Below are 13,801 nucleotides of genomic sequence, written 5' to 3'. Positions count from 1 at the left end.
TGCCCGTATGAGGTTCGAAAACTTGACAAAAGGTTGCTTATGCCATTTTGAGCCTGTAGACCATGAGCTAGCATTTCTAAAAAGTGGTTATAATAGCCAATCAGAGAAACAGTTTGAGAGTTATGGTCTTCTGAAGTTGGGATACTCGAAATATCTAAAATAATTGTCAAAGATGTATTTGGCCAACTCTATATGTATTCTTAGGGTTTGTCAGCCCTAGGTATTAATTTCATTGTCTAGAACCTTCTCGAGTGGCATAAAATTTCCTATTTAAGAAAGGCCCAAACATTGTCTAGGATAGCTTTGGGTGTAGTTCACAGCTTAGTCTTGTAGATTACTGTAATGAAGGCACCCATGTGGGTTAGCATATTATACTTGTGAATTATGTAATTCTATATTTGTAGCACAAATAAGAAGTCCATATTTTGTTCTCACATTTGCTATTGTTTCTTTATTTATATTATAAGTTCATGGTATTAAGGGGAGTATCCTTCATCTGAAGGTTGTAATCCTATTAATGAGAAAAGCATCTAGAAAATAGTGGAGACAAACCTGAAAACCAAGTTTGATGGAAGAAATATGAGGGTTGATCCTATTTAGGATAAAGGAGTCAAATTATTGACCAAAATCTTAGGGTACAAGTTGAACCATGGATCAAGGATAAACTCTATACTAGCTAGATTCCTTCATACAACATATGTGATGGCCATTGAAAGGAGAAAGGTAAATTTATGTGACATTGTTAGAGTTAAACTATTGGAAAATATTGTAAAGATAAAGAAAATAAAGAGTACAATATTTAGATTTCAGTCCCTATTGAGTCATTTGTTCTTCTATGTTGCTAAGAAGTTTCGTAGAGTGATAAATTGGGATAGCAGTGAGTGCACAATGAAGATTGTAACTCAAAGCTATAGATCTAAACTTGAGAATGTTAGAGACATTGATATTGACAGGATAATGAAGAATTTTTAGTCTAAGATGAAATTGAGGTATAGGATACCTCCCTCTATGGTACAGAAATATAAGGATGATTTTTGCTTCATGGTGGAGACTAATAAAACATGCATGGAAGTAGTGATACCTAGAGTGAAGTTCATTGAGCCTATGGGATATGAGATGAGTACCAAACTAATTGAAGCGTATGCATAAATCATACTTGAATTTGAGCAGAATGTCCTAGTTAGGGAACATATGATGGAAGGTTAAGGATTGTAGGGTCTGAGCTCTATAGAAAATAAATCAAGAAGAAAGTAGAAAATGAGATAGATTCCATACTCAAGGAATATGGTATGACCAGACAATAATTCAATAAGCTGAAGGGAATTGCGTTGGAGATGAAGGCTAGTGGGAAAATAGAAGTGTTGGCAACAACACCTCTTGTAATGGCAAGACCTTTAAAAGGTGTAATGGTGGCACATCCATGTGCACAAGCTCCCATTGCACCATATGTGTTAGTTGTGCAAGTGAAACCTATAAGAGAAATCTATGAGAAAGAAAGAAGTAAGTTAGAGGTGGAAGCACCTACTATGCAAAGGAAGTCAAGGAGATTAGTGAAGGTTAAGCAAGAATCTACACCTCAAGTGAAGAAAAGAGTAAAGAAGATCAACAACGGGCCTAGAAAAAGGAGGAAAACCATGCAAGTGAGCAATTTTGAAAGATCAAATGATAATGATGAAGATAAAATTGTTGAGCAAGATGTGTAGGAAGCCAAGACAACCACATGAAAGAAATCATAGAAACCAAAGGTAGAGAATCTAAACATGCAGATTATAAATGATGACAATTTTGTTCAGTTGAATAAATTTTATAACATGTATAGCAGTATGGATAGGAGGCAATTAGAGAATGGCATAAGAAGAAACATGATTATGAGGAATACGAGATTTGATAGCATTTAGAATAAAATTCCTTCAAAGCTATACAATAGGTTGATCAATAGGAAGAGAAGAGTAGTAGAAGAAGATTTGAATATGAGGATCACATCCATAAATAAGTTATGTGATGTTGGATCAAAAGAGGAATTTGAATTTTTTTTGAAGGGTATTGAGCCCTTGTTGAGGAACACAAGAAGATAAATTCTTCTGATGGGGGGCAATTATGAGGAGGTAAGGCAAGAAATATAGGAGCCTATAGTGAAATATATGTCCTTAGTACCTAAGGGGAGCACACAAGTAAAGGCACATAGTTCAGTATATCTATAGGTAGACACACCTTCTAGTGAAGAGTAAGAGGTAGAAGAGACACATCAAGCACTATCTCTACCTCACATTGTTATGGGTACTGAATCCATGGAAGTGGATAGTACACACATAATTGTGGATACAAAGGAAAATCCATTTATAGGTATGGAGAAAATATTGTTGGCAATATCACTGTCTATATTAGTTTTGATGATGAAAAATAAGAAGAAAAGAAGATAAAGGAACATGAAGAAAAGAAAAGAAAAGAAGCAGAAGAAAAGAAGAGGAAAGAAGAAGAAGAAAAGAAGAAGAAGGAAGAAGAAGAGGAGAAGGAAAAGTAAGAAGAAGAGGCAAAGAAAAAGATAGAAGAAGATGAGAAGAAGAAGAAAGAGGCTGAGGAAAAGAAGAAGGTAGAGGTATAGAAGAGAAAAGTACTATATCTTTAGTAGTATTAGAAACTCAAACATCAACAATAATACCTATTCCATTTGATGATGGAGATCAGAAAGAGCTAATGGGAACTTTGATAAAATTGTTTGAGAGAAACAAATCTGTAAAGTCTTTGGAGAAGACCCTTGATGAAGTATTTGAGTGCATGCATAAGATAGTTTCCACAACTAAATCTAGACTTGCAAGCCAAGGGAAAAGAGTTGGTGAGGACCTTTGATGGGGAATTCACAACCTTAGCTGAAGTAGCAACAATGCAAGCATAGAATAATTATGATGTAACCCTATTCAATATAGTGTGCACCAATGTGCACAATAATTTGAAGGAACTTGATGGAAACATCAAGGAACTCAGAAAGTATATTACTGAAGGTAAGAAGTTGTCTGGATAGTGTGCAATGTCTTAAACTTACTTATCTAATTTTGTTGCAAAGATCAAAGGCCTTATGAGTGAGCTTCAGTCAATCACTACAAGATTGTAGCAACGAAATATCAGAATTAAAGATTTTGAGAAAGAGATTGAGAAGATCCACAATGCTATTAGAAGCATTAATTTTGAAAAGGAGAAGGTATTGAGAAGATTCTCTTTTCTTAGAGAATATCTAATACCCAAGGTTGTAATTTTGCAGAGGCAATTGGAGGAATGTCTTTCAGTGAAGAATTCCTATGAAAAATTTGCCTATACTAACCTGAGCATAGTTGAAGTGGAATCTTATGCAATTTGTGCACTCATCAGTATATCAAAGACAATCAAAGGAAATTGGAAGGACTTTGACAAACTAAAGATTGATTTTGCAGATTGCATATCCAGAATGACGAGCTGATCAACAATAGGTAACAAGTTTTTGTGATATAGTTTTTGACACCTTTGCCATTGATATCAAAGGGGGAGTATTATGTTATTAGGTAGAGGAAAATTGTATATTGTAAAAATGTAAACATATATGTAAGGGGGATCTTATGTATGTATCAATGTATCTAAAAGAGTGATAAGGAATGTAATGATCCATCAAAACATGAATACAATTGTTATGTTTTGAAGGGAATTTTAGTGTAGTTATTTTATTTGTTTTTATTATTTATGACATCATTTTGAGACTTAGAAAATTTTCCCAAATGTTTCCATTAATGCAAAAGGAGGAGATTTTTGGTAATATGGTTAGTTACATGTCTTGATGGTCATCATTTATGGCAACATATATTAAACATTTCATTTATGCATTCAGAGATAGAAAATTGTCTAAGTATTAGATAGTTTGCAGTAGAACAATGAATAGATCTTAATAGTATAGATGATGCATAGAGAGTTGGATTATGTGTAGTTGACAAAAGGCTTGCGACATCATGACATTTATGTGTACCAGTGCAAATGTGTGTATGGTCAGTATGACACACGTTATAGTAAGTTTAACTATGCTAGTATTTAATAGTATAGAATAGAGCATAGCAGAAAATAGAGTTGTATGACTTTACAAATTATTTTGGTTTCAAAATAATTACCAAGTCATGTTAAGCCAACTATGTGGATATCATTTTATATTATGCCAAGTGTGTGAATAAATGGAAGTTGACTAAGCAACAATTTGTGAATGTGCAAGATATAAGTAAAGATCTTATGTTGCACATATAAAGTATGAGTTGCACAGTGAATGTCTGTGAGTTGCACAGTGAATATGTGTGAGTTATGTAGTGAATGTGTGTGAGTTATGTAGTGAATATGTGTGATGCACAAATATTGTAAAAGTTACATGATTAGATGTGACATGCGAACTAATGTGAGAATTGTCTGCGAGTCTTATGTGATGCAAAATCTAATGTAAGATCAGAGAAAGTGTGAGTTATAGAAGCAAATAAAGTACTGTATGTATATCTATTTTGTGAAGAAACTGAATTGTATAATTGCATGTTAAGTAAGTGGGCTCTTGTTTCATACATTGTAATTGTTCTACCAACTCCTAATAGGGTTGAAGCTTCTAATAAGGCCCAGTCCTCTAACAAGGACTCGAGACACTATATGTACTTCATAGACTCCTAAAGGGTCAATATCCTTAATTGGATCCTATTGTTTAGTGAATCATCTAGTGGGTATTATCTCCATCAAGGTTTTCCCTTGGCGAAGGTTTCCCTAGTTAATAAATAATGGTGTTATGAGTTCTCTATGTGGTTGGTTATATTTGCTATTCAACATTGTTGGTTTACTTTCAAATGCAAGATATAAAGTAATTAATAATATTTAGTTGTGGAAAAAAGTTTTTTATATATTGATTCACCCCCCTCTCAATATTATCTATTTCTAACACATTTCTAAGGGTTAAGGTTAACTGGGATTTAATTCTCCAACATCGACATCTCTAAATGTTTATGCTATAGATCACTATATAAGGAAGCCTCCTCCTCTCATTTTTTCATTAAGAGATATTAGACGATCCATTATTTTTACAATCAAGCAAGCATTCCATCAAGCATTTTCAAGGAAGTATCCAAGCCATTGTCTCTATTCAAGTTCTCTATTGAATATCAAGGATTCAAGCATTCAAGCCTTTGAAAGGATTTGGTTCAAGCATTCAAGATTCATCATTCAAAATCCTAGATCTAACCATCATGGTGGTGTGATCTTCCTTCAAGATTGTTTATTCATCTTCAAGATCCATTCATTCTTCTCTCAAGGTGGATTCCAAGCATACAATCATGGAGGTTTTCATTTAAATTTGCTAATGTTATGTTCAAGCATTCATATCAACATAATTTTTTACATTTTAAATACAATAGCATATCTATTGAATATCATAGCTTCATTATTAGATTTACTACTATTGCTTGCTAGCATTCTCTATTTCAATTCCATTATCAAGGTTGATTCCAAACTAGGGTTTGACCAAGGCAAACCCCTCATCCAAACAAAAAAACCATTTTCTTGCAAGTACAAGAACATGACAACAAATATCAATGTAGATTTGAGTACCCTTTTCACCAAACTTTTGGGATCTATGAATAGAATTTCTTTTAGAGTAGTGCAGATCAAGGTCAACTTTTTGGGGTAAGATTGTGCCCCGTTATCTAGGTCAAGGTTGACCTACCCTCAAAAAGACAATTTTTTATTTATTTTCTCTTTCTCAACATTTCTAATCTAGAATAGGTTGCATAATTTCCTGAAACTGTACACATGCATCAGAAAGCAAGTATTTCTAGATTAATTCCATCATGAGGAATGTATCTTATCTAATTTCAAGCATTTCCATATTTACATTACTTAGTCAATTTCAAATAAAAAATACAAATGAATAATTGGAAATATTAGATGCATTTTTATAGCTCCATTTTTCACCTATTCAAATGCTTTTCATATGTACACTTAGGATAAGTAGGATTTTGGGGATTTTATTTAATTAAAAGGGAGAAAGTTCTTTTAGTTAAATAAAAGACTTAGGATAAGGTGGTCAAACCATAGGTTATAATTGAATATAATAGAAAAGCAATGATTTGATCAAGAATAAGTGATAGATAAACTAAGAAAAATGCTAGAAAAGGGGCTCATAGTGTAGATGCCCCTTTTTGGGTGATTACATTTGCCCCTCTTTTACTAATGTATGATCAATCTGGGAACACATTATGTCAAGGAATTAAGATAGAAAGACAATAGTTGATAGAGGGATCTAACTCTAAAGATCAAATCATAGAGAGATGACTAATCCTAGATGTAGTCAGTAAGCAACAAGATAGAACATGACGAGGGAGATAGATCCAGAGAAAATGGAAAGGTCAAGCATATTACCTAGAGAAATAACCAGTTTAGGAACAAATGGAAAGGTCAATCATATATTCTTGAGAAATAGATATCCATACTAGAAAAAAGTACTGATAAAGTATTCTTGCCTCTTTAGGATTGGAATAGAAATATAGAGGAGATGTAGAAATGAGATAGATTTGATCAAATCAAGACAAGATATAGTCCATGATGATAGATAAGAGATCAAGGCCAAAGGATGACCACCAACTAATGAAGATATGTCCTAGCGTGACTAAGTTTGACTAGAAAGATAAAGCATCAAAATTAGGTCAAAAGGAGAAGAAAGGATGAAATGAAATGAAATATGATAAGAGAGAAATGATGATAAGAAAGATGAAAATGATGTAGGAAGAAGAAATGATGATATCCTCAAAAGATTCAAAGATTAAGTCTCAAAAGGTCAGCTAACTATGCAGAAGAAAGGAGAATTTTAAAATGTGATTTTGACCATCAAGATGAACCTAGATTTTGATTTTTATCTCAAAAATAGATCTAGGATGTCAAAATTAGGCATGGTTACAATTATTGTAGAAATTGGAGGTGATAAAAAATTAAGTTAAAAAGAAGTCAAAAGGGTATATAAGGGGTCTAAAAGGATGGATTAGATAGGATGAAATGATTATCCCTTTTGATGATAGGAGAAGAAGAGAGTAATGAGATGAAAGAGAAAAATAAGATGAAGACATGATTGAGAAGAATAAAAAAGATGAACACAATTGACCGACATGTCCATGAAAGATAAAGAAGACTCTCTCAACACTCATATTGAAACTAAGCTAGAATGGACCCTAAATTGAAAGCTAGTATGCATGGTACAATTGCAAGGGTTATATAAGTAGGTCCTAGTTTTATCATCAATATTTATTAGGGACATCAGAGGATCATACAATCATCACTAGCATAACTATGAGGATATCAATATGATCTATATCGGATAGGAATGTGGGAGCCCAACCTATGCATAAAAGACATAAAGCTCAAGATGATGGTGGAATTAGATTCCCTAGGTTTAGTGTAGTGAGAATAATGGGGAGAAAAATAATTTCAGCATGTGTCAATAGTATTGTATATGTTTTCCTCTAAAAATTGAGCCTTTATATATTAATCATTGACATCATGCATCATTTCTATGCTAACATCTAATTTACCATTTTTTTTTGCATATTACATCAAATGATAACATGATACATCAAAACAATGGTATTTAGTGGAGCTCTATGTTGGATAGGGTTTCCATTTATGTCACACTAGATAGATGCAAAATTACAATAGATATGTAGTCTTCCTATTTACACTTATATTTTTGAAAAGAATGTAAAATTCCTTAAGAAGAATCAATATGTTGCTATTGTAATAGTTTCATGGTTTAAACATGGAGGTTTTCTTCTTTCCACCAAGTTTTAAGTTTAAAATCGAGTGGAGTCATATTGTTAAATGTCTTGAGGTGAGGTTCCCAATTTGAGACTACAAGTTCACGACTTTGGGTCAAAAATATTTAGACCTCTTATCAAATAATGTAGTTCAATATTATTAGTTGATTATATATTATTTCATATGCAGTCAAAAGTATATCTCTACCATCATCCACCTCTATTTGTTTAAGCTTGCTTTGCAATTCACTCTACTTTTTTTTCCATCTGATGACAGATTTTGTGTTTATAGTATTTCATTGAGCTTTCACATGATCTCTATAATAAGTTTCATGATGATACATGAGATTTCCTCTATTGAAAACATATGACAACCTCATTTAAGGTTTTATATGTCAAGGCTTCTAGCCTTGATTCACTTCCATTATCCTTATCTTCTATATTAAGAAGAGCCTAAATAATATTTTGCACAAATAGAGAAAGTGAAGAGGAGATTGCCTCCCCAATTTCATATCTATGGGCTAGAAAATATTAGGCACCACATAATTTCTCAACAATGTTTGGAACATTTTAAGACTATCAATCAGCACTGCAAGAATATGTTGGAAATTTGAGTGTATAATTTTGAGGACCTCCATCATTGGACCATGTGGAAATTCAAATATTCTACCAAGGGTCCATGTATGTGTATCTTTCACATGAATATATTCATCTTTCATGGTAGACAAAATAAATTTAAGATCAGAATTCACAAGAAGAGGCAATTTATCAAGTAACAAACCTTCCAGAATTCACCCAAAGGTATAGATGGTTTCCTCTCATCTTCTCCAATCTAGCTTCCCAATAGATTTTGCAATAGGTCCCAAGAAAGTTCCTCTAGCCATGGACAAGTTCCACGCCCCTTCATCCTAATCTTGGTCATCTTCTTGTTTCAAGAGTGTCTCTAATAGAATTAGCAAAAGAGCTAGAAGTGCATGCTTGATAAAATAAAATAAAGGAAAATTAGAGTCTCAAGTCCCCTCCATTGTCTTTTTGTATATCAATTTTATCATAATAGATAGAATTCTAGAACTCAATTTCTTGGAGAGAAACAGGTTCTTCATCTATTTTGACAGCCTCTGTAGTGATGGAAAATATATGCTACATAAATCAATCTATCTTATCATATTATATTAAAGACATATATACTAAGAATTCAAATGAAGCTTGTCAAATTCTCCATTTAGGAGAAAAATTTGATTCACAACCTACCTCCATTATATAATTCCTCTCTACTTTATTGCCAAATTTTGTCTAAGAAAAGTTCAAAGTATTGGACAATGCTTGAGTAGAAACATACCTAACATCATTATTATCCTCAGATGAGTTCATCACCTACACAATAGTTGTAAGAATAAAATTCATTTAATCCTTAGCAAGAACATCCAAAGTGACCTCCTGACATACATAACTTAGTTTCCAAAATAGCCTTCTTGAGATAAGAAGGAAATTCTATATTTGGGATACCCTTATTAAGAAATAAAACTTTGAAGAATTGTGGCCAATAACCTTGTGGTACTTCAATATCAATAATTTTTGCAATAACTTGTGTAGATGTAGACCACACATCCAAAATAGGTGAAGAAAGGGTTTGTTAAAAGCATCCTTTGATCTAGCTTTTAATAATCCCATCTAAAGTAATCTACCATTGTATTACTAGAGCCTTTCTATGAGGCTCCTTTTCTTCTAGAGTATTCAAGTTGGAAACAAGGTTCACCTCAAGTCACCAATCAATCAAAGGCACAAGATAACTCCTTACCCCATAATGGAAAGGAAATGCCAACTAAATCAATTCATAAGGTAGGAAGTCCAATGAAAGTAAGTAAATATATTAAATTTCAAGTATTCTCTCCATTAATTGCAATAAGGAAACTAGAAATGATACGAAGTGCTACTATTTCATTACAACTAGAAAACTAAAAATGATTCTTTAGTAACAAATACCAATCTAAAAATAGAGTTTCAACGCTTAGGAAATATGCATCACCCTTTATAATGGGTGTTGAATTATTAATAAAGCTCATATTTTATGCTACATCTAGGATATAATAAACTTTCTATGAATGCAAACCTTCAACCATATTCAAAAAGGAAACTCACTCTTCCTTCACACTCAGCAATGAGCCACACCCTCTCCCAATAAAAAACATTGTATGTGGTTCAAGTTCTATATAATTTAATTCCTTGATAGATATTTAACCATCTCCAAATATCTAGTTTTTGTTGGAATTCTTTATAATAATTGAAAGGGGGGTGAATTGGTTATCCAAAGTCTAGATGTACAAATAAAACTTTTCAATGCTTAACAGATCCATATACATAAAACCATAACATGCATTCATCCATTAGATCATACAATACCTTAACTTAGTAGATTACTGTCATAGGTCAAAATAACTTTGTAGAAATGTAAACATGAAATACCATAAGAACATTCACACAATTTCACACAAGTATTTTATGTGGAAAATCAATTTGGGAAAAACCAATAGTAACATGCTACCCAGTTTCACTCTTATGAAGTGATGCCCAATGAAAGGCCAACCCTATTAGAATGTCACCCAGTTAAAGGATTTACAAATGACTGTTAGGTCAACCTTAATCCAAAGGATTTTATCCACACTGGTACAGTTGTTAGAAAGTAACAATAGGACTTGATCTAATAAAAACTTACAACTCACCTACAAATTACATATCTCTAGTACTTTTTATCTTCTTTTCTCAACACCTATTGATTTTCTGCTCGATTTGCAAGATTTTTTGCTCGGCTAGGCTTGACAGACACTTTTCTTACTTGATCTTCTTCTGGTCTTTTCTTCATTAATCTTTCATTATAGAATTTAAGTAGATAAACAATACACTATAGTATCAATGTCTTGGTCTTAGTGCTTCTTTTATACACCAAATAACTCAACCTTTCTTGAGGTTCTCTTGTTATCTCCTCTTTTCAAATCCTCTTCATCAATCAACCAAATGATACCATTTAGACCAAAAAGCAATTTTTTCACTAGTAGATAGTAGGTTTGACATCATTGACAAAATAATGATTGTTCCATTATAGGTTCTACACTAAAAAAAATCCCTTTTCAAGAGTTGTATGGGCTTCAAGTTCTATATAATTCAATTATATGTTAGAGATTTAACCCTCTCCAAATATCTAGTTGTATATGCTTCAAGTTCTATATTTAGTTATTGGGAGTTGTCTACTGTACTCATTGTTAAATCTCTTTAGGTGATCACTAGTGCAATTTAATGTAGCTAAAAATTTGAGGTATTCATTTCAAAAATTTATGATACCAAGTAGGAAGCCTTCTAATCAGATTCATTGTTGATGATATGAATAATTTTACATTTTCTAGTTTAATGAACCTAGAAGTAAACTACAAAAAGTTCCTAACTTGTCCACTTGGATAACCATCGCTACATCAAGATTGATATTAACCTTAGGAGCCTTAGTCTAACAATGGTAAATCAAAATTGGAGCCAAACAATGTTATAATCAGATGCCTAGTACTAGTATACATTTGCAAAAGAGACAAAGTGATATGGCATCTAGGCTTGTAAAGAGGCATTACTTTATCATAATCTCTTCACATCATACTTCCTATAAATATGATAGAGGCATCCCAAATACATTTACCTCATTCAGCATCCTGTTAAGTCCACCCCTTGCCTCAATTACATGGTCTATCATTTTTGTCTACCAAAAAAAATAGATCTTAACTATCCTATAAGTAGTGTCTCCAAAGTGGTTGGATGTGTTATACAATATAAAAATAATTATATCAACATCACCAAAATTAATTTGTTGATATCTAATGAGTAGAATATGGTCATTTAGTTATGCAACAAGAAAAGTAATTGTTATTTCCAAGTTGCAAAACTCATGTAGTTTGTGTAAAACATGAAAGAAGTGTATAGGAATGACATAGGGAGGTAGATGGAAACTAGGGACAAAGGTACACCTAGCTACCAAAGCTACCTACAAGAGTAAACACATCGAAAACACAACAAGGAAACAACCAAAGGAGATAGAAAATAAAAATGCCTATTGATTCATCAAATTATCAACATACATGCCTGGCTGTGAGGCCTTCCAGGTTACAGCCAAAAATTCAATTAAATATTTGACCTTCAATGATGATCTTCACATTCTTACTCTTCCAGAACAACTATTCAATCCCTCTCTCTAACTCCAACTTTCTTCTAAAACTCTATCCTAGACCTCCTTAAATACTAGTTTGGCCATAGTTTGACCTATCAAAAAAATTAAATTGTACATTAAATGTATGCACAACCACAAGTAGGCCACCAAAAATTATTAAATACAAATACCAAATTGAATACACACAAAATCAGCCCAAACTGGAACTAGACATAGACAACTCAGTCAAAGAAGGACCAAGAAAAATACTGTCACTCAACAATGCTTGACATATATAGGAACTTGACCCCAACAGGAACTTAACACCAATAGAAAATCAACAACAATAGGTACTTGACAATGCTTGGCACTACAACTCAGTCAACATAAAGAACTCAACAGACACTATGAACTTGACAACAACAAAGAAACATGAAAATATGCAGGATAGCAATGCAACCCAAGATGCTCTTGCATCAGACAATTGGGGTTGAAAGAAATGATTCTTCTAAATCATGGAATTAGCACAACCCAAGCTGAATCCAACTCAGATTAGGAAATCCATGTAGCATCTTCAACTGGCATGTTCCTCCATTTCACCAAATACTCATAGTAATATTTTCCTCTTGTGCTTTTACCAACTCTCTAACCCAATTCCTATTCAACCTCTTCAATCTACTTCTTAGGATAATCATCTAATACGATAAATTCATCATTTGATTCATGATACTTACACAAATAAAAAACATTGAATATAGGAGATATATCCATGTTATTAGATAACTCAACTTCATAAGCATTGCCACTATCAAACTTCCTCAATATCTTACAAGGTCCAAACTTCTTCATTTTCAGCTTACTATATGTTCCAATAGGAAATCTACCTTTCTTCAAATGAGCCATCACCTCATCACCAACTTCAAAAACATGATTTCTTCTAGGATTATCACCATTCTCTTTATACTTCTAATTACTTAGTTCCAACCTCAACTTCACTTCCTTATGCAAAGAATCCATAAAATTAACAAATTCTTCCCCTGCATCACTTCTCTTTTCTTCACCACCAACATCCTTCAACTCTAATATTCCTCTAGCTTGCATTCTAGTAACAATCTCAAAAGGTATTTTCCCTATACTCCTATTCATAAAATTATTATATGCAAATTCAGCTTGCGACAACACCAGCTCCCAATTATATAGTTTATCTCCAACTAAACATCTCAACAAATTACCCAAGCTTCTAATCACAACCTCTATCTATCCATCTATTTGTAAATGCAATGTAGAACTAAAATTCAACTCAGTACCCATCTTCTTCCACAAAGTCCTCCAAAAGTAACCAACAAACTTACCATCTCTATCAGAAATAGTACTTCTTGGTAATCCATGCAATCTAACAATCTCTTTGAAGACAATTTCAGCAACATGCTTAACATCTGATGTCTTCTTACATAGTATGAAATGTGCCATTTTAGAAAATCTATCTACAACAACAAATATGGAATCATACTCTTTTATTGTCTTAGCTAATCTAAGAATAAAATCCATACTAATTTCACTCTAAGGTTTCTTAGGAACATAAATAGGTGCATACAAAAAATTATTCTGACTTACTCCTTTTGCAACTTGACAAACTCCACAACTCTTTACAAAATTTTGAACATCCTTATACATCTGTGGCCAATAATACTTATCCTTTACCAAACTCAATGTCTTATCAATCCCAAAATGTCTAGCCAATCCACCACAATTCTTTTCCTTAATCAAATTAAATCTCATAGAACTTCTAAGGACACATAACTAAATTCCTTTGAATAATATGCCTTCTTGAATA

General features: G+C 32.7%; 1 pseudogene; it reads right to left on the bottom strand.

Moving 5' to 3' along the window:
• Positions 1-13,801, bottom strand: part of LOC149553036 (importin subunit beta-1 pseudogene) — a 60,568-nt pseudogene that overhangs the window by 34,932 nt on the left and 11,835 nt on the right.

This window comes from Cupressus sempervirens, chromosome 6 (genome assembly GCF_028749045.1).
Source record: "Cupressus sempervirens isolate cs-2001-9-10 chromosome 6, ASM2874904v1, whole genome shotgun sequence".
Classification (NCBI taxonomy): Eukaryota; Viridiplantae; Streptophyta; class Pinopsida; order Cupressales; family Cupressaceae; genus Cupressus; species Cupressus sempervirens.
This window is presented reverse-complemented; position numbering and strand designations above follow the sequence as displayed.